The 22,884-nt window shown below is 41.8% G+C and overlaps 1 long non-coding RNA gene across 2 annotated transcripts in view; it reads right to left on the reverse strand.

Annotated features, from left to right (window-relative positions):
• Positions 1 to 22,216, reverse strand: part of LOC146763377 (uncharacterized) — a 52,569-nt gene extending 30,353 nt beyond the window's left edge. Inside the window, exons 1-2 of one of the 2 annotated variants that reach the window (XR_014952116.1) lie at positions 17,978 to 22,216; positions 3,094 to 16,440 (exon numbers count right to left, since the gene is read on the reverse strand). This is a non-coding gene — a long non-coding RNA (uncharacterized LOC146763377). Of the gene's footprint in view, positions 1 to 3,093 lie in introns of both variants that reach the window. The other variant, XR_014952115.1, reaches the window with a different exon arrangement.
• Positions 22,217 to 22,884: the final 668 nt, after the last annotated feature.

Genomic DNA, 22,884 nt, shown 5'->3' on the forward strand with positions numbered 1-22,884 from the left:
TGATCCCTGTTCAGCTGCATCTCTTATCATGACAGACATGTCATTCTATAGAGGGATATCCCAGAGGCTGAGAGCATCTGAGGCTGGGGCTTGGGGGATAGGGTGGATTTAGATTTTTTTTTGGGGGGGGGAGGGGGGTTGTGTCTTTGTGTGGATTTTTTGTTGTTGTTGTTTTGAAATGATGTGCAATTCAGATTGGCTTGAATAAGAACATGTCCCTATAAAGCATTTAAAATTGGCAAGCAGGCTGGGGTGAGCATTCAAGCAGCACAGCTGGGTGCCTGAAAAGGGAGAATCCAATCAGCAGTGATTGCACATGGATAAATCCTGTGAAGATGGGGGGCGGGGGGAAAGGATACTGGCAATTTTCTATCCTGCTTAGAACAGGGAAATAAAAACCTTGTGCTGACCTCAGGGAGAACAGTAACATTTAGAGATTCAAACTTGAAAATGGAAACTATTTCCTCTTATGTTTGGTGCTAGTATCCTCTCAAGAAGCATTTGGACAGATGAGCTGGAGAAAGGAATGAAAGCACATTTGGGAAACCCCAACTGTGCACATCTGTGACTCTGCACACAGTTATGCACTGTCTCCTTTAGCCAAACCCCTTTTTGAAACTGAACATGAAGACCAAGCAATACAAAGCCAGCTCACAGTGTAGAGTTTCAAGTTTTCTAAAACCCCAAATAACAGGAGTTTCAAACCCGAAATAACACCAAGCATTGCCATGGGATGATCCTATTTGTTCTGTGTGCATTAGACACACAATTTGAGGTACACAGACAAAGGGCTCTGATCACACAAGAATGACAAGACAACATCTCCTCCAGCCAGAAGCATCCAAACGGTCTTAAGGGCATTAAAAGTGTGTTTTAACATCATTCAGTTTAATTTAGTTGCTTTAATAACTTTAATTTAATTAATAGCTTTAATTCCTGTCCACTGGGAAACAAACAGGAAGACAGCATTGTCCAGTTAATCCAGTTGCCTTAATGCATCAGAGCTATGTCACTTTTTATGGTCAGGGTCTGGGTGAGGTTTTTAGTACCTGGCTGGAGTTGCACTTATGCTGTTTCCAAGAAAAGTCCTTACCTTTGAGTGCAAGGATGTTCAGTGAATGCAGGAGTTTTCCCTTCAGTGCAAAGGCAGAACACAACTGCAGCAGCCCTGATGGTCCTCCCAGCTACCTTTGCCATAGATGTTCTTCCATCTTTATCAGATAATCTGATAAAGATGTCCATCTTCATCAGAACCCATTATGTTCTTCTGTTGTCTCCATTGTCCTTACAAAGCCAAGCCAAGTTTCTTCTCAAATCCTCAGAACACCTTGGTGCTATTATTTACATTTGGGGGCCTAAGCAGAGACCGAGTTTTGGTCATTTTTCAGCGTCTCACCACTGGCTTTGTAAGCCAAAAAAGCAAAATTAACTCAATCTCAGCACCACAAGGGGGAAGGAAATTGAATTGAACTCCCTCAACCATCATTTCTCCTCCTGACAATATCCAATTCTCATTGCAGACAACAGGCAGGTGGTGATTGCACTGTTTGATTCTCTTCTCTCAAGTGACTCTGTTCTCAGGTGAATCTGCTCTCAGGTGAGCAGTGCAGTAAGGTTTTTTTGGATTTCTCTGGGGGACACCAATTTTTTCTCCTTCTTTGGAGAAACTCCCTGTCCAGCAAACAGCAACAAAGGAAGGCCCCATCCTCTGCAGAGCTTCCTCTCAGCAAGATCTTGGCCATAAACATTTACAATAGTTCTGAAGCAAAGAAAAGGTCACTGAATGCTGATTTTGGTATCATTATACTGCTTTTAAATGTCATGCAGTGAACTAGCAATTGGGTACCGAGTTCCCCTCTGCACTGTACACAGACATCAAGGGAATCCTGTTCCTTCCTCTAACAGGAAAAGGGATTTTTTGCAAGAATTTGTTTCAGCTCATTATCCAACATGACATATATATTGTATATAAATTATACATATTATTTCATTTGCATGCATATACTATATTTTTATAAGTTAGATATATCATATATTGCATTACATGAGGTGTCATGATCTGGACAAGAAAATTATTAGAGACAGAAGTAGTGGATGGGCCTGTATGAGGAGACACTTCAACTTGTAAGAGCTTTTGGGTTTCTACATATGTCCAAGGCATCATCTCTTGGCTTTTCTATTTATTCAGACCAACAAAACTATAAAACACTGCTCCCATAAGCATCCCTTCTTGTTATAAGACAAGAAAAAATTGTTTAAAAAGAAAAGCATCAAACCTTCCCAACCTGTCTCCTAAGAAACAAGAGACTGACTGCCCAGGGCAAGGAATCAGCTTCCAGCATCTCAAACACCAGAGCTGCAGCAGCATAACAGGATACAAAGCTCTAAAACTCTGAGCACATGATTTTCATGCAGACAGCAAACCTTAACACAGAGGTGCAGCACTGAACTGCCCTGGAGAGTTTAAACCACAGTAAGAGGTCACACTGCACCACTGGGGAAGCAGTTTGCTAGGCAAACTCTTGAAGAACTCTGACAAAAACAGGCAGGGAGGAAAGGTGATATTGGTAAAGAAAGTAATCTATCCAGTCACTACAACAATGCAGTCATAAAATGAAGGAAAATATGTTTTATGATAAATTGCATTTATGCTCAATCATATTGTCTGAAAGTATTTTTCAAAGTTAATTTCTGTGCCTGTTTTTTTCTGGGCCTTCAATACCCCACCAAAACTAAACCTAAACCATCATTAATTGTATTGGTTTTTCTTGAACTCTACAACACTCTCTCTTTAATGTGGGAAGCTGAGTTTCACATAACAGTACAATTCCCCGCTGCTGCTCTCTAACAGGCAGCCCAAATGATAGTGTCCAAATGAGGTTATTCCAGAATTATCCCAACTGATTCTTCCTTTTTGTTTTGCAGATTTTATTACCAGCACCTGGTGCAAAGCCACCTGCCTCAACTGAAGACCAAACACCCTTCACACCTATTTTAGACAAAGTTTTTGCTCTATGCCATTTGCATTGTCCCTGTAATGCCCTTTTCACTTTCCCCAGCACCAGCATAAATTTCTCTCTTTGGGTTACTCACCACCCTTGATGTTTGCATTCAGGCTTTTCCACTGTTTCACACCAAAGAGGACTTGGAGGGACAGTGAACAAATAACCCCTCCTGCCTGACCAGTGTGGCAAGAGCCCATGCCAGAGCATTTCTGTGATCTGGTTTAGCACAGTTATGGAAAAGTTTTGTTCTACGCCTTATCCATGGGGAGGAAAAAAAAAAAAGTTCTCATTTTCAAAGCTAGCAGAGCACAAAAATGTGAGATTGATGAAATTGCTCTCTTGCATTTCTTCATTAGCCATCTCAGAACAAACAGTCCCAATTTTCCAATGACAGCAAGGGCTGCCACAGGGTTTTTGCATCACCATGGCACTGAAATAAGTGTCAGATATTTGAAAGCCTTTGATGAAAAGAAGGCAGTGTTGGGTGAAATGTGAAGATGCAGGTTCACATTTCAAACACGAATGGTGGGACACTGCCACACTGGATTTTACTACAAAAACAACTTCAATAAAATATTCCAAGGAGAATTTGTACTCTTGTCTGCAGCCAGAGGAGTAGTTCAGTCCCACATATACACAGAAATTATCTGGGGGAGAGGAGAGCCAAAGAAGAGAAATTCTTGCCCAAAACATCTTTCAGCCCTGGCACCTTGCCACGTGACCAGAACTAAATCACAGCTTTAAACAGATTTGTATAAAGCATTTTTTCTCAAAGAGTTTTAAGTTTTTCAATAAAATATTTTCTGTTAAGAGACTTTTTCAGCTCAAGTGTAGGCTTTCCAATAAATGCTGGGGAGGAGCAGTAGAGAAAGAAGTGTAGACTTGCTACAGAAAAATATGTATTGCATCTCAAATTGGAAATCTCTTTTGATAACATGTTGTAGTTCAGGAACTTACTGTTGTTCACACTGTCTGAACTGGGCTCCTCAAAGAGAATTATATCTAACTATGCAAAAATTTCGCAATTTTTATTATGAAATATGTCCAGACAGACTGGGACCATATGAAAACTGATCTACAACTTCCAAGTTTCTTTCTGCAGTGTTTTCAAACCAAATTATTTAGTCCACAGGCAAATCTGCTCAGTTTTTTTCAGAAAAGACAGTTTTCACCTTTACCTTCACCTTACACCTACCTGTAAAAGACAATGACTTTCTATTGAAGACAAAAAAAAAATAAAAAGAATTTGCAGATTAGCTTGTCCCACAGATGCTCAGCTGAAATCCATGCATTACTGGGAGTTAAACTCGCAAAGATTTTTAAAGCAAAGTCCTAAAGGTAGTCTACCCCAGTCTCAGCCCAGTCTAAGCTGATCATGTGCTTTTAGTTAATTTAATCTTCCCTTTGCCTAAGTTCTAGGATCCAGGCTAATCATCTGCACAAAGTTGCTTATGACAATGAGCATTCATAATTTCAAGTATTTGGTGTTAAGCAGCTGAGATCTTTGTAAGGATGGGCAGAAGGACAGGAAGTTACTTACACCAAAAATGCAAGTGTACAAAAGGGTTTTTGTTGTCTTGGAGGGACAGGGCTGTTTGTGATTATTTTTTTTAATAGCTCATTCATATCTACTAAGCTACTGTAATGTTTCAGAGGCAATATTTTCAACACTGGCTAACAACCTCCACAGAGGTCTTTGAGTCTTTAAACTCATTTTATAATTCAGTACATTAGAAATGTTTGCTCTATGATTTTCAACAAAACCACTACATTTGATAAATATGTACCACATATCTTCTTATCCCAAAATATTAACTAAGCCTGAATATTTAAGTCTTAAGGATGCAAGTCTTTCAGATGCAAGTCTTTCATCCATTAAAGACAACCAACTTTAAAATATAAATAAATTTGTTTTTGGTATGTTAAACCTTTTTGTAGAACTGTGTTTAAAGTTCATCTAGAGAACATATTTTCCCTACCAATTTTGCTTTGATTTCACAAGCTTCCTGTAGCCATATATTGAAGCATGCATAATTAACATATGGAAGGTTTCAGTACATATGACCACATATTCTAAATATAATCAGTCACCGTGTATGATGTCATCTGAAACTAATTCAGGCCCCTCACAGCAAGCCTGCACTTTGAGCTCACACCATCCTGGCCATGGGTGTCCAATCTGTCCCCATCTCTGCCTCCTCCTCCAAAGGCTCACGGGAGCCTCAGCATCACCTCCTGTGCCACCCCTCCTACCCAGGGCACAGAGCCCAGGTGCCCCTGCCAAGTGACCTTCCCCAGGCAGTGTCTGCTGTCCCTGCTGCCTGTGGGGTGGCAGCAGCTGAGGTACAACACCCCATCCATCAGAGATACAGGCACCTCCTCCAGCTGACTCCTCTTTCTCCTCCTGCCCTTGTTACCTTCCCGTCCATAACACACAGTTCTGCTCATTTGGGCCAGAATCCACAGATTGAATACTTGGCTTCTTTCTGACCACAGGCACAGATTATCTTGAACAAAACCAACCTAATGATTATGGCACCATTCTTAGTTATTTCCTTTGCTACCAGTTCTGCTGGTATTAATAGCAGCTAGTGAGTACTTGACACTTTTAAAAAGAAATCGTCCTTATTAAGTAAATAAATATCAAGTGAGGAACTTATCTTTAGAGACTCATTTTTTTGGCCTTACTCTGGCTACTTTTGTTTTTCAAGCTAAATGAATGACAAGTATTATCCCACTGTTAAATATCTACACCACTGAATGCCAGCATCAACAGATTTCATTGACAAGCTGTGTTTGGGTTTCCCCCCTCCCTCTATCAAACGTGCCAGTGGTTTAAAAATGTCCCCAAGTAATTGGAATTACTCATTCCAAATGGAACTGCTGTAAACTTCCCTCCGTGTCGCATATAATTAGTTCTGGGCATCGTGTCCATTTTGCCTTTGGGCATTTTCTGCAGATGCCACCTAAAATTGCAGAAGATGTGCTTTTCAGTGAAGAAGCACAGCAAGCAGCCATGCCAGGAGCAGTGGCAGCTTCACAACTCTCCTTCACTCAAAGCAGCCCCGTGTTTATTCAGCAGAGTTTTTTCCCCCAAATACATTTCCCTTCCCACAAATAAGGGCTTTGAAGAACTCAGCCTTGATAAACAAAATCCAAACCCCCTTTAACAACATGTGGAAGAAATGTTAACCCATTTCTAAAGCTTTTCTCTCTCATTCTCAAAAATATTATGCTGGTATAAACAACCAGTAGTTTTATTACAGCATTTTTTTTTTTTTTAGTTTCCTACCTCTTCCCATTGTAGCAGGCAGCAATAAATGGAGAACAAGAACAGCATTTTGATTCATATGCATGGCAGGATATTAAGTTTTAATGCCTTTTGACACAAGCAGATAAGACTGAGCATGAAATTCAGTGTTATCCAGCCCAAGATAACCCTCTTGTGACAGTGGTTATAGGAGCTACACCATTTTATGACATCACAACAATCACTGAAAAGAAACTGTATCATAACTAATTTTTCTGATGTTGCATTCTGACAATGCCAAGGTTGAAATAAAAAGACCCAGACACATATTTTATATTATAAATAAAGTATCAGCTGTTTAGAGATGCCAGATGTCCATCCTATTAGGTACCTTATAGACACCAAGATACAGATTTTATCCCACCTAGGTTACACTCTGAAGTTACACAAGAGAAATTTTTGGAGATAGAACACATAACTGTGATTTTACAGCCAAAAATTGTCACGTATGGATCAGCAACTACAATTAGCAGCTTTAAACCTGGGTGATTAGACACAACTATCTGTATCTGGACATTAATACATAACTTTGGAAAATCCAACACCATTTATTCTCCTAAAAATGAATCTAAGTGCCAGCGAAAGAAATTCAGTTACTTTCTCAGTGTACCAGATTTTGTCTGGGGTTGAAAGAGGGATGTTGGCAATATTTTGTGCTTGTGACACAAGCACAAAGTCATTTCTGCTCCCTGCAGTGAGTTTATTAGGAAGTTTTTTTGTACTCAGACAAAGGCTCTTTAGCCTTTTACTAACAGCTCTTAAAACTCCTTTGCTTCGCTGTTCACAACTTCTATTCAGCATGAGTGGATGGAAAATAAATTGATTTAGATTTTGAACTGTTGGCAGGAAACAAATCTATATTTTATTGCTCTAATCTATTTTAGGCTATATTGGAAGCAACCTAATTCACCTTTCATCTGCAAATCCTAACCTGGAGACTCACACAGCAGCCAAGGATGCTTAAAAGAGGTGCTCTAACAAGACAGTGTTTTTGTTAGAGAGGGACTTATCATGAGGAGGTGGTTGTTCCCCAGGAGCAGACTTCTTAATGGAAGATGTGAAAACTCCTCTATTGTTCTCCATGGGGATCATACATCTACAACAGATCAAATGAAAAAAATCCACCCCTCCAAAAACCCAAACAACGCTCATGTAAGTTTAAAAAGCCAAAATTAAGATAAGTCCGAACTGGGGGGAAAAAACAATCCATACAAAGAACCCTTGAAATAGAAATGCAGATCAGGCAGAAGATACCACACTAAAGATAAAACAAAACCATAAAGACATAGGGAATCCTTTATTATTAAGAAATTTTACTGAGTCTAACCACTGCCAATCTCTAAAACAATTAAAGTCATAAAAAATGTAGGTGAAGGAGCACAGAAGGAAAATTAGGCCATACTTTAGAAAGAGTATCCAGATCAGTTATCTCTACTAAATCATTTCTTATGTTATGGGAAGCCCTGGCAGAGTGTTCTCGTGGAATACTGTTAAAACTATTCTACTAATAATGTTTATGACATGCAATTAGTCATGAAGTCAAGGAGACACACAATATATAGTCCCAAACCACAACACACTGTCTGGAACAAAATGTCAGATGGAGAGATTGGTAAGATTCAGGGCTGGCTTTAAAGACTCATCTTGGCAGCCCTGAATACAACTGGCAAGAGGGAAACCCAGAAGGAAGGCCACTATTGTTCTAGTTTATTGAACTTTTTAGCACTGATGCTTGAAATGTCTCAGAAGAGGCTTACAAGAATAGCAAGAGGAAAGGAAAAGGGGCCAGTTTATTGCAGCTGAAGGATTTTTCCATAAAAGGCAGAAAGAGGTATAAGAGAATGGGATGGTGATGCCACCAAAGACATGAAAAGGAGCGACAAAGCAGCAAAAACATAAGGTAGAACCTGAGGAATAGTGGTTTAAACTTGATATTAATTTTGGAAGGAAATCCTGCAGCTTGTTGAGAGACTTGGAGCTTGGCACAGCCACACTGGGATCAATTTCCACAGTTCCTGAGCCCACAAAAGGCTCCTGAACAACTCTGTAACAGTACTCTCCTGCCTTAGCTTGCTCTGCAGCTGTCCAGGCACACAGTGCTCACTGGAAATCTTGGCAGAGTGCTTTTTTGGGAGCCACCAAAGGGAACTGAAAACAGACTCTGAAAGTCTTTTTTTTTTTTTTTTTTTTTTTTTTTTTTAAATAATATTTGTTATTTTGGATTCAGGTTCAGTGAGAAGAGCAATAAGCAGAAATCAAGTTTCAAGGAAACAGCCTGAACTAGGGAGAAAATACAACACAGCTTCCAAAGAAACTAAATCAACAACCTTTCTGTTTCGTATATTTGGATGGATTTCACTGAGAGCTGGAGCAGGAAGGCATTCTTCAAAAGCCTTAACCCAATTCTCTCCAAATTTGGTCAAAAAGGTTCTTTAATTGAATCACATTCAAAGGGAAAAAAAAAAGAAAGGAAATAAGGAAAAAAAGAAAAACATAATTACTGCCACCACACATTTCCAAGTCAGCTATCTAGGCTGCATGTTTAGTTTTTCATTTTGCAGCACAGTGGTATGTACACTATCAAAGCCAGAATCAGCAGTGGTTGTTGTTGGTTGTTTTTTTCTCCTCTTCCTCCCTCCCCTAAAAATGAGGTCTGGTCAGAGTCTGCAATACAGGCTGTGTATCAAGATGAATCCATCCTCCCAAGGCACAGAGGAAGGGATGAGGGGCACTGGAGGAAAGAGAACTGCCATTTCCAAAGGAGGCCCAGGAGACAAGGCAGCAGGACAGCAGAGCTGCTGCAAGCTCTGGCTGTGCAGAGAGCTCCCAGCTCCATCCCAGAGGCACAGGCAGGGCTCGTGTCCAGCACTCCCAGGGACAGGGCAGCAGGGTCGTGCTTCTCCTGGGGCAGCAATCCATGGCACACATCTAAGGCAGCTCAGCACAGCAGGATCCAGTCACCACGGGATGAGGATTCAGAGTAGGGCTGTGCTGTCTGGTCTAGCAAGTCTCTTTTCTGGCTGACAGAGCTGCCCTTCGGGGTCTCCAAAGACGCAAATCCCAAGCTCCTTTGATTTGCAAAACTGTAAATGCTTGCTCTAATCTCTGCTTGCTTGAAAAATAAGCACATTTCTATCCCCGGTCTATGCTCTATCTTTCAAAATAATCTTGACAACACATAGTGCCTGATAGAGTTGAAAGTGTCATAAATGTTTTTTTACAATCAAGTTATTTTCTCAGTCAGGACAAACAACTACTCGGAGCTGACCTCAGAGATCTCTCCCAAGTTTTTTAAAGGATCTCTGTTGGTTTCAGCTGTGAAGAATAGCTCTGCTCTGGCTGCCAGGGCCAACAGCAATTGCACACAGCTGTAACAACTCCAGTGTGCAAGCAGTGTGAAAGCAAACCACTAATCCCAGGCCAGGGCTGTGGACTGAAAGCTGGGCATAGAGGGAACCTTGCAGGATCTCATTCCTCTGAAGAAAGTACTAATAACTTAACTAGGCCCAGCAGGAGCCAAAGAAAAGAAAGTACTGCTCACAACTCCTGCTGCTGCTGCTTCTCTCCCCGTCTCCAAACCAAGCCCCTCACATTCTGCAGACAGCAGCACTCCTGGCTGGAGCATTCCCAAGGAGTCTGCACAGTCAGCTGTGCTGGGACTCAAGCAAATCCTGCTGAAAAGTGTGGATGCCAGTAGAATGAAAAGAAAAATCATCTCTATCAAATAACCTCTTCCACCTCTTCAGCTTTTCTGCTAATCAGCATTCAAGCACTGGCCCTGCTGCATGTCAGAGCCCCAGTCCTTCCTAGCCAGGACTGCCATGGAACCAATGAGTAACAGGATTATTCTAAGGCTGATAATGAGAACAATATCAAAGGCTCTAATGAGCTGAGGAGTGAAGCACCTGCAGAGGAACCCATAAAGAGAACAACTGGATGCCCAGCAAGTGCTTCAATTTTCCACATTTCATAGCTAAGCTCTAAAAACTGACCCTGCTCCAGACTATGTGGATCTACCAAAACTCAGTTTCTTGAATTAATCAGAACATTAACTGTTATTGCCTTTTCCTTGTATCTGAATGTTAATACCATTAGCAGATTTATGTGCAAAGCAGGTTAATTTTTTAAAGTGCAAACCCACCTTGCTCTTACAGGAATGTACCATAGAGAGCAGCTCTGACTCAGCACCACCACACACACTGAGAGAACAGCTTATGTGTGAAAGGGCAAAAATTATGAGGACAGCTAAAAAATCACCTCAGGAAGGCATCTCTCTACAGGATGGGAGGTATATTTTCCTCCACAATATCTTGCATCTACTGCAGTTATAGGATTCTTCCAGAAAATTATGTCACTCGCCCACCAAACCCCTTCCATTTATCTCTAAATGCTAGGAGAGCAAAACCAGTCCTCTGAATCAACCTGCCCACCCACTTCCCACCAACACAGAGGACTTAACTCTCTGCCTCCAAGTAGCAAATAATTTGTTCCACAACTCCATCTCCACACTTGCATTGCTTATAGTAAATCAGTTTTAACATTTACCTATTTGACCACTGTGATTACATTATCCCCACATGCTCTTATCTACAGTAGAAGTCTGCCAGAGCTCTTTTTGTTTGTAACTACTATTATTTTATTTGCAATATGGGAGAACTGAAGAGCTGCTGTATTAGGTTCGCATTATGCCAGACACAGAAAAGAACAATAAAAACAGCCTATGTCCTAAAGATTTCCCAGGTCCAAGTAATTTGCCCAATCCTTCCTTTGGGTTTAATTTTTGCCATTGATTAAACCCATTTATTTAACTTTTTCAGATACTCAAAATTTTGGGTCTTCCACTATAATTTCCTTTTTGTCTAGAAGTGTACCTTTAGTGAATTGACCATACAAGGTCCCTGTGTCCCTTTCTTGAAAACTGTCAGAAATATATAAAATTAAGGACTCTAAACCACTTACCTTAGCTCAGTAACTGGTAACAGCAATCAAAGGACATTCTTCATGAAGGATGGAAACCCTTAATTTAATCCCTTTTAAATCCTATAATGGTTTCAAATATTTCCCCAGATATTATCATTACTTCTGTGTTGGTCAGAGAATGCCAATCATAATTGTATTTGCACTCTTGCATGGTGCTCTCAAAAAGGAATGAGCAAGATGGAGAAGGAGTTTTTGCCAGGAAATGCAGTGGTGGGACAAGGGGGGATGGTTTCAACTGACAGGGAGTAGGTTTAGATTGGATATTAGGAAGAAATTCTTCCCTATGAGGCCCTGGCACAGGTTGCCCAGAGCAGCTGTGGCTGCCTCTGGATCCCTGGAATGCCCAATGGTTGGATGGGCCCTGAGCAGCCTGGGATAGTGGAAGGTGTCCCTGCCCATGGCAGGAGGGTGGAACTGAATGGCCTTCAAGGTCCTTTTCATCCCAAACCATTCTGTGATTCTGTGATTAATTCCATAATTCTAGAACAGTACAGAACTCTTACCAGACCTTCAGTCCAGCTACAACTAATTTGCTATAAAACGAGAGTCAAGAGACCAGGTACAAGATTTTCCCATTGTTCTGAAAGACATTGTTTGGTAAGGTATGTGAAGCCACCAATTAGTTTGTAATTACCAGCAGAGCAAAATACCAGAACTATCTGTCTCATAATAAAGAAATTCCAGCCTTACCTTCTCAGGCTTCTCAGAATTCACTGTGTGCAACAATCATGATGTACAAAAGAAAAGGAAGCCATCTCCCACACAGCACATGGGGCACACCTCTTCTATTTCAAGTGGCTCTGTTGCAGGGAATACTCAAAGACCCTTGATGACTCAGTATGTAAGAGTGCTTGAAAAATTTCTGCCAATTAAAAGAAACATGCAGAGGTACAGAGATATCTTGGAGCAGAATGCAGAGGGGACCCAGGCAAAGCGAAGGGTTGTCCTCTCAGTACTCATTACTTATTTGCATTTATGTGCTATTACCCACCTGCATGACTAATTAATCCACAAGGAAGGGAGAAGAAAACCCCACAGACCAGCCAAGGGTTCAGGTTTTTGAGACATTTACATGTGAGCAAGCTCTGCAAGTGGTTCAGAGATTCTGAATTAGAAAGCTGTTCACATGAGTTCTCCCTCTCGAGCCCTGAGGCACTGAAGGAGGTGAACAGATGGGACTGGAGCATCAGTAGGATGCAACTGATGGGATTGGAGCAAGGCAGACACTTCACATCTTTCAGGTACACAAACCAGCACCAGGGTGAAATGCACGGAGTGCGACTGACGTCATCACCCAAAATCTGTAAGCGCAAACGGCGTAAAACACGGGCAACCACGGATGTGCCTGCAGTCCCTTGGCTCCTTTGAAAGTATCAGGGATGAAAGACAAACCCTCTGCACTTTAAAAGAGCCTCCATCAAAGGTCCAAACACATGATGACTAACTTCCTCCTGTGAAGAGAATCTTAAAAAGAAACCAGAAAAAGAGAGAGAAAAATAAACAGCCAAAGGGCTTGCAGGACTAAGCTGTGTAGGTTTATCTGACCTTTATAAAAGCAAATATCAATAGGTCTGACAGAACTTCACAAAAGTGAGGAAATCTCCCTCAGATCTCAAGAACAGTAGAATGGAAAAATAGTGCAAAATTATCCTAGTGTGGTCAGCAAAACCTGCTACCTGTGGGAAGCCTCATCCCAAAGCACAGGGCACCTTTTGTGGTTCTGCCACATTAAATGTGTGAGTCTTAGTGGCTGGTGATGTCTTTAGCATCACACTAAAATATGCTCCTTGTCACAAGTTTTCTGCTGTTTTGGTTTGGTTTCTGAGGAATCCTGACACAGAAGCCCTGCAGAACTGGCCTGAGAGCATATTATGATGTAGAAGGCATCACACACAGCACTGATAAAACAACCTCGGACACATGTCCTCAATTGTTACACTGATCACTCAGAGGATTCCTAAATGCTAAACTCAGGATGGCATCCATGAAAAGTCAGTGCATATGTTGGAGTGCCAGCTGTGTTTAGTGTAACCCAGAGACAAATAAGGCAGGAAGATGGCTTGGTTGGAGCTGTAGGGAGTTCAGCAGCCTTCCAGAGCTACACAGGTAGATTTTCTAATGAAAACATTATCACCTAATCAACCCCTAACATTTTTTAAAGTACATCTTTTCATACCAAAAGCCTCAAGAATGTATTTTCTCCACAGAGAGAGCATCAAGGGTGGATCTACTTGGTACCTTCAAGCACTGTAGTCAGGCACAGGAGCAAAAAAACATATTAAAAAAAGCTTTTGTGGGAGTTTGATGTCTTCCTTCTGCTTTTCTTGGACATGGTCAGGGTCTATACAGGTGTGTGCCAGATGGGCATGGCTACACTGCTTGTGTTGACAAGCACAACATTTCCAAGAGTTTTCTTGTTTTTCTTGGACAACCTTCTAGAGAATGCCTAAGATTCCTGCCATGTACTTCATTAAATTCTGGAAAATTTTAAACTTCCCTGTAGAAGCCAGGAGAAGATGAGAATATTGCAGCTGGGGCTGGATGTTGTTCTGCTGGACTTTGAGGTTTTCCTCCATTCTTTCAGATAGCTGGAGCTGGAGAAACAGAGTTGGGTGAGGAGATTTAATGCGCCCATTGAAAGTGAAGAGCTGTTCTCTGGAGGCAGTTGGCAGAGCTGGCTTTGGGGGCTAACAAGGAGCAGTGAGAGGTGATGGCAACTCAGCCAGGACCAGAAACACAAGAAATTGCATGAGACAACACACAGAAAATGGGACGAGTTCCTAAGCTACTCTTGCTGCAACCTCTGGGCTCTTTTCTGGAAGCTGGGCTGCAGGGAGAGAAAACTCTGGCAAAAGGAAAGCCAAAAAATACATTCACAAGCAGGAGAGCAGTAATATTTTTTTTGTGATATGCTGGGACCACCACCTTGAGGTCAATTCTCCACAGTCCAAAAACCCTTTTGTCCCAGTTCTGCCTGGCTGGTTTATTACTAGGCATCTCCAGACACATAAATGAAGTGCAAGGTATTAAATTCAACATTCCTTATCCTTCTTGGTCCAGGTTTGGTGGCAGATTTCAGGAGTAACATCCAGTCCAGCCTTCACAGCTGGCTCTATTTCCCAGACACCTAGCACTTGTTTGGGAGTTCTTTGTACACCATATTCTGCCAAAAAAAACCCAGAAATAGATGTAGAATATACAGAAATAGATGTAGAGGCAAACAATTTGAATAAAAACTAAAACCCCAGAGGTCTGGACCAGCATTAAGATTGATTTGCTCTAGAGGAAAGTGCCACAGGAAGGAAGGTACTGTCTGTGCCTGTGTATCAACACAGGCAAGCCAGACCAGAGCTCATTCCTTGCAGCAGAAAATGAGCCTGTTCTTGCAATGACCCTTCTGCCCCTTTCCATATCTGGCAGAAGCCACTCACATCTTCAATACACAGCTTTTTGAGCTCCAAGCTGGCATTGTCATAGATGGAAGACGAGCACCATTTGCCTGTGCTTATCACTCAGCTAAAGAGAGCTGAGGCCTCACTGGCAGAAGTGAGGATCCTTACCCAGCCAACTGAAGTTATTTGAAAAGTTCTCTTCAGAACCCACCAAATTTTCTAGCAAAAATTCCTCCTTGTCTCTCAGAGGATGTTCACAGCTGAGCAGCATTGTTCTATACATGAAACAGGTGGTTTATTTAAAGCACAGAGAAAAACGCTTCTATTCACACATTTAATCTTCTGTTCCCATGATATCAGAGATGCCTGGAATAGAATTCAGTTCTCATTGTGCATATATTTTAAAAGACATATCAAGAATCTCTGTAAATGTAGGTAACTGTGTGTTCGCCAACCATCTTCAGCCTTTTTTCTAGTGTCCCAGAGAATATTTCTTCCACTTTCTGATTAGCACCTCTGGATGTCTTCTAGGTTCCTTGGTCTCTTTTGCATTATTTGCCAACTACTCAATTACTTAAGACTTTAAAAGTAGACACTCTTTCTCAACAGTTTTCCAAACTCTTCTCTTCAACATTTCTTCCAACCTAAGGGGCTGCTGACAAAACCTAAGGGTTTGCTGAATCCCTCCATTTCTTAGAAATTTATTGTAGCAATTTTCAGTTTTAAGATCTACTTCTGCACTTTAAAAGTCCTAAAACTTTCAAATACATTTAAAAAAACGGAATACTGACGACTCTGTGATTCACTTTAAAGTGCAGATTTCCCAAAACCAAATCTTAAGCTGCCAAATCCAGCCCTGCCTTAGCCAGCCTCTGACGTTTTCATGAGGATATGACTGCCAAGATATGTAAATTGAGTCATTTTATTCTGTCTTTTTCTTCTAGAGTTCAGATTCTGATTTCTCACTATATTTATTTGTAGGGCTCTCCTCCTGTAAAAAAAAAAAAAAAGAAAAAAGAAAAAATAAAGATGACCAACTCCCTCTTTTTTTTTTTGATGGTTCCCTTGTGTTTACTTGTTCCTGACTGAACAGTCACATCAAAGATATTCACAAACTACATGCAATTATTCCAGTATCTTGTTATCAAACCACATAATGACTCAGGGTATATCTGTGAGTTTCCTCATGAAGTCATTAACAATGCTATTTACTGGAGGTGAGAGAATGCATTTCATCTGGATGCTGACCTCTACAATGGATCAGTTGTGGAAGCAGATAATTCAGACTAGCCTCAGACCTTTTGCTATTTTTCTTGGCACATGACACTGCACAATGCTCCTCAGTGGGTTATGGTAGAAGTTTCTAAAGAAAACCAGCAAGTGCATGACTGGTTTCCTCTCCCTTCTGCTTGATGGCTGCTCTGGTGCCTGTGCAGGGATTCTTACAGGAGAAATTTATGCAATTTATGTTCTTCCAGGCTGAAACTTCAGTCAATTATTCTCTGGAAGGTTGTGCAACATCACACAGGTATTTGCCATAGCTCACTTTGGCATGTAGGTGGTAACATCTATTTAATCACAGACTTCTCCTGACCCCTGGCTTCTCTCAAGTCAGTGATTTTACCACACATTTTATCTTCAGATGTTTCTGTCCTTCACAGTTGCCTGGTCTTCAGCCACAGCTTTCTCACATGCATGAGCTCTGTTTCTCTGGTCATGCTGTTGGACTCTTCCCACTGCCTTTGCCAGTGTCCTGGAGAAAAAACACACAGGCAGCACCACCTGAAGGCTTTGGCACTCCTCCCCTGCATCCAACCCTTTCCTTGCTCACCCCTGGTGAACATTCCAGCTCCCACAGCCCCCAGAAAGGGGATTTTTCCAGAGGTATGGCAGAAACATCACTGTCTCCGAGGCACCTGTGCTCCAGGTCATCTCCTTGGAATCCACCTCTCTCTAAGAAAATTCAAATGCTACCATTCCTTTTGTAGTTTATACCTACTCTCCAAGAGGAGAGCATTTTCCCCCTCCTCTCTTCTCTTTACGATCTGTTCTCCATCAAGGCTTTTCCATTCTGTTAAGAAAAGAGATTTTTCTAATACTATTTTTACTGAAGTTGACTGGGTAAAATTACCCAGACTCTCACAAGTCATTTGGAAAGCTAAACAGTGTAGTGATAAAATATGTACAATACAATATTGCCTACCTGTAAAACTTTGAGATATCTGCAAATAACATGCTTGCACTGATTTATTATCAAAATAAGCAAGCTATCAATATTTTTATCTTTAGAGCATATTACTTTTATCCCTTGTAAGTCTCATGAAAAATTAAACACATCTGGTGTATTTTCCTTGTTGTCTTAGACAGAATATCTGAACTTCCCAAGGTTTTGTATCTTAAAGGCACTTGTACAGTATTCAGTTATGACTTAGCACCTTCTCCAAAAGCTCTTTCAAAAAGCACCTAACATTTTCAGAGCAGAGAAGTGACATGGAAAGCTAAGCCCTGTTTTCAGAAATGTCTGGAGCATTCAGAGGCTGCTGGAAGACAGCAGTTCTTACCCACCTAAATAACTTAGGCACATTTGCATTGCTCCTTTGCTCAACACCTTGTGCCAGACAAGAGTTTTATCTGTGTCAAATTGTAATTGCTCGTTGCTTTATGAGTGTCATTGTCATTATTACATTCACTCTGCATTTTAACCTCCATGCTGAATTGAGAGATGCAGTTTCTTCGGAGAACTGGGTGTGTTTGACAATATCTGTCAGTTCTGATGCCCTGGTTGTGTATTTCACATGCTTGGAAGAAGACAACCAGATGAGAATCACTCAAGCCAACATTTAAGTTTCCTTCACTGGATCTAGAAGCAATTAAAGTCCTGTTGTTGATTTGAATAGCTTTCTGCTGAGAAATTGGGTAAGGCTGGGTCAGGGAGTGGCAAGACATTGGCAGAGGTGAGAGAAAACTTATTTTCAAGAAATGACTGCTTTTGGGAGCACCAGCCCAGACCACCAGCAGAGCCCACATGACAAGGACAGCTGCCAGGCATGGGGATGCTGAACCAAGCCTCTGGGATGAGGTCAGGCAAGGGCAGAGCATTCAGGTCCATTTCTTGTTTTCCAAAGGGCTGTTGGGATGTCTAAAGCTTTCCAGGCTACAGTCAGAAAATTCATTTTGCTAATCCTACTCTCTTGCTCTCCAGTCCCATCATTCCTAAGGATTTTTCTGGTCAACTCCCATAGTCAAGGTATTTTTCTGTGGTGAAAGGATAGGAAGGGCATCACACTTACTCCAGAACCTGTAGTTTTTCACACTCTGCAGGCCACAGTCCAAGACAAGGACGAGACATTGGGTCAGCATCCAGGAGTCCTTCTGCCAGTGAAACAAGTTCTGGGGGAAGAGAAGAGCAAAGTATTGCACAGGTTCCTCTTCAGCAGCTTCCTATGGTGTCCAAACATCTTCTGTGAACAGGGCCTGGTTACAACAGTTCCCACAGCCCACCTAAGAGACCCGAGTTCCTCTGCTCTTATGTGGCCCAGGAGACAGAATTCAAAGCCTGTGATATATCAAAGCCAGGGTTTGTCAGGGTTTTTGTGACTTGTCCTGGCCTGTCAAGTCTGATACCTGCTCTTTTAATTGTTTCTAATTTTCTCTGATCTTGGTCTGACAGGAATTTTCTTTTTCTTTTATTTTTTTTTTCCTCTTACTTATGACATGATCATTCTCTTATGGAGCTCACTGGTGAGTGAGGTTTTTCCAGGCACTACTGCACAGGGGTGTAAAATCTCAGTGCACTTGTCATCCCTGTTGCTGCTGCAGCCTAACACCAGAAAGACAAGTGGCACCAGGTCCCTCAAAGCCATTCAAAGCTTTACACCTCTATACCTTGCTTTTACACCTGGTAGTTTTGAATTACCACTGCTCCTACCTCAAATTTTGATTTAGAATCTTGGGGTGAATATTTCCAGTCATTCAGAAGAAACAGAAGTATGTATTTTTATTTTCTTTTACCCAGGAGTGCACAGCCTCATCTCTCACTCTGGCACTGCCTCCTGTCTATTACTTGTTCTGGATTCTCTTTTCACCATCTGCCCACTGCTAACCTATTCCTAATCTGTGCAGCATCACCACCCTCTCAGCTGAAAAATATAAAAGATTTGCTTGAATTCATTTCATTAGGAGCTGCAGCATTCAGGGAGCTGTACCAAAAATAACTTGATTTATGAGCTGGCAGTTGAAGTAGCCCCTTAGCAGCACTTAACAACTGCTGCTGATGCAAGATATCTCTATGGATTCAGGGCCATCCAGGTTTGAGCTACCATCAGGTAGTTCGATTTCACATGCATCAGAGTGATAGTTCACATTTGAGGAATAGACCTGAAACATAGTTTTATGGGAAAAGCCAGTTAAGAGATATAGCAAAAATTTACTGTCAAATCTCTGTCTGGAAAAAAAAAACCCACCCCACATCCACAGTTTTATTACCATTTTTTGCATTAAATGCCAAGCAAGGGTAGTAAATTTAAAGTAAATATCTTCACTCTGTACACTTTGTACTCATTTTTTCCCTATTGATATACTGAGTAATGGGATAGATGGAATACTTTGTCTCTACTTCACTGTTTCAAACCCAAGCTGGTGAACTGGTAGTTATTTCCAGGGCAGCCCCTGTAGTGTGCTTTAAGTTGCAAGAGAGTCAAGAACAGCTTTGGCTTCTCATTTGCAGATGGTGCTTGCTCAACGTGATCCTTTGCCACAAAGAAAAACAAAAGCAACCCATGGAAGGTGCTGGGAGGTGACACAAAGAGCTCAGGATGGAATTCCACTTTCACTCTGGTGATTCCTCGATCATCAAGTTGGTCAGGGTTACACCTAATAAAGTACATCAGGAAAGAGTCAAGCACTGTATTACCATTTTTTCTCCTGCACACCTCCCCAGTGCCCATCGCTGTTTTCCAAGTGCAGGATCAGAGCCTCTGGAGAAGTGGGGTTACTAATATGGGAAAGGAATGGGCAACTACGGAAATTCTTATTTTCATATCTGCAGAGGCTCAAGGCTGGGCAGAAGCCTTCTGCTGCTGTCATGCCTCTAAGCAGGGGTGGGAAGAATCCAGCAACAGAAAGCACTTTTTAAGAGTCCACTCAGGAACAAAATGAGATTCCAAAAGCTCCAGCAGAACCCTGGAGGGCCACAAGCCACTCTAAATGAATTAGATGATTTTGAAAGGTCTAAATAGAAAAAAAATCCCAAACTTCAATGACACATTTACAGGCAAGATATATCCTATAAATCGGAAAGCAGAAAGACATTTGTGATGGGGACTATTGTCCTTGTAAATGTAGAAATAATAGCAGCCCTATGCCCAATGGGCAATAAAACACATCATGGAGCAAGGCACCAAGGGGCTACAGTGACTTGGTTGATCAAGGAGTGAAAGAGATGAATGAAAAGGTCACTAGGAATGAATAGAAACATCTGAGCACTCTGAGGCTTTCATAATTTGTTAACCAAACAGAGATGTTGGAAGAATGGATACTGGAGAAAACAGGGGCAGACAAATAGAGAGCAGCAGGAGAAAGAAAATATAATGACTGAGTAATTCTTCTTAAACATAAAAGACCAGAGGCAGGGGAAGGGGGTGTTGTACAGCTTTAAATCCCATAAAAATAGGCATCAATGCTGTGCTTCCTGCAGCTGGGCCAGCAGCAAACACATTGAGGGAGCCAAGGCCGCGTGACTGAGCCACGCACGTGTGCTGTGCTGGGGGAGATGTCACACAGAGCACAGATAATTCCTCTGATGTGGCATTTGCTCAGGCAGCCGTGAGATTCTCCGTGCACAGCAACCTCAGGAACTGTGCAAAACCCACAGCTCATCACTCTCTTCTTCCCTGAGGTTGAGTCAACTTTCATTTAGTTGGTTTTTTTTTTTTTAATGCAGTATTCAGCTCTTTGAGCCATTCATATTTCTCTCTCTTTTTTTATGAATTTGTACCATCTATGAATCGTCGCTGCAATTCATTCATACCCTCTGCATTCATGGGGGTGCAGAACAGACAGGCACATTTATGGATACACAGCACCCAAAGGTGGCCTTAGGGCTGGGAAGGAGTGCAGAGACAGCCTTTCTGAGACTGAAATTCATCAAGGAAAGCACTGCAGGCAGAATGGCCAGCTCCAGGCCAGCTGGCTGTGCCATGGCTGGTTTGGGGCAGGAAACTGAGTGGTACCTCTGTGCTGGCCACACTGCACTGCTCCACTGCTGTCAGAATCTGAGGTATTGATGATTCTGAGATTGTAGAAAGTCTCTTTCTGCCCCATTGCCAGAGCAGAAGCCATAATTGGTCTGTGCTGGTTTCAAGGTTGTTTATTCTGTTGATCTCTAACATGTTCTGCTGCCCTGCCCAGCTCTGTCCTGCAGGGCAGCGTGTGGGGCTCTGCCCTCAGTGGGATGCTACAAACATTAAATACCAGAAACTACCTGGGCTGGATTTACAATAATGTGCCAATATCTGTCACCTACGTTGAACAGTGAAACATGGAGGGCATGAAGAAGGAGAAAAAGGACAAGACACACCCAATTTCCTCCATCTTGTCCCCTTTGAACCCCTAATCCAGAATCCTAAAATTTTACTTTTGCACCCGTGCCACACTTAATTATTACTTATATGAAACACTCAGAGCTTGTAATTCATCCTGTAAGATTGAAAACTCTTTTCCATGGACAGAGATCACAGACAGTGTCTCTGGGGGCTCTGTCCAGGGGGGTCCCAGACCTGCCAGGGCAGCCAGAGGGAAGCCCTGGATTCCCACACACTATTCCACCTCTCTCTTCAGGATCCTCTCTGCTAGACACAGCTTTCCATAGATCTCCTGCCAGGAGTAGATGGGTTAGAGATTGATGATGAGTTGTGCTGGTTTTTTTCCCCCATGAACATTCTATAACTCAGTGAGTTTAAAACTGAAATTAAGACTGAAAAGAACTCTGTTGTTGACTGGACAAATTTAAGATTTTATAACAGCATGGTGCTACCTTTCAATTGCTTTTCACATCATAGCAAACTCTGGCTTATGATTTTAAGTGCATAGTCACAAAACACAGAGTGTGGCAGATTTACACCGCTCTTGGATTTATGAAGTTTTCCTGTCTTGAATGTCAGTTTGTTTCTTATTTACATATATACATACAGAGGCCTCTGAGGCTTTTAAAGGCTATTATCCATGACCACACACATACAGAGACATTTGAATTCAATGTTTTAAAATGTTTGCTTACCAGGTGGTCTTATTTTCTTTCTCTCAAGAAACAAGGCACATGTACATACAAAATTGTCTCCCAATAAATTATAGTGAACTTTCTTGTTTAGGTTTTTTTATGCAAGGAATTAGCTCACATGCTCACTCCTTTTGCAAAAAAAAAAAAAAAAAAAAAAAAATAGGTGTGCACATGTCAAAGATTTCCAAGATGAGTATCCTATAGGAAAACATTGCATCTAGGAAGCAGCAGGAAACAGAACACACCAAACATCTGTTTAGTGTGTTCTTTCTTTGGTTTGTTTTCTTTTATATATATTTTCCAGTGCAGCAGCTATGCATTTGTCTGATGACTTTGACTCTCAAAACAAGAGCTCTGCATCTGTACAGTAACTCACTGAATTCTAACTTATTGTCAGGGAAGGGCTGGATGGAATGGTGTGCAAAAAACCAGTGATCCACTGTGGGATGGGGCTGGCGGAAGGTGTCAGGGGGCTGGCAGGATGGGCAGGGGGCTGGAACTGGATGAGCTCTAGGTTCCTTCCAACCCAAATCATTCTATGATTCTAAATCCTGCACATGGAATGTGACACTGCAGGGCTACAGGATGTTCCAAGGGGAGAAAATTCAGTGAGAAAGCACTGATCAGGAGCATTGCTCTAAAAACAATGCTGAGGGACCCCAGTGAGCAGTTCTGAACACAGCTGTGCATAAATCCTCCCACAAGAGGTACATAACCACCCAATCTGAATGCTGGCAGACCAGGGAGTGTTTCATACCCAGCAAAATGCGCTGGAATTCCACTTGCAGTGAAGTAACTCCACAGAATTTAGCTCCTTTCAGACCCTGTATGACCCAAGGGTATTTGGAGGTGCTGCCCCTGCACTGCAGCAATTCCAAGCCCTGATGGTGATTGTTGCAGGACACACGTTCTGTGAAACCC

The sequence above is a fragment of the Lonchura striata genome, chromosome 1A (genome assembly GCF_050655825.1).
Source record: "Lonchura striata isolate lonStrDom1 chromosome 1A, ASM5065582v1, whole genome shotgun sequence".
Classification (NCBI taxonomy): Eukaryota; Metazoa; Chordata; class Aves; order Passeriformes; family Estrildidae; genus Lonchura; species Lonchura striata.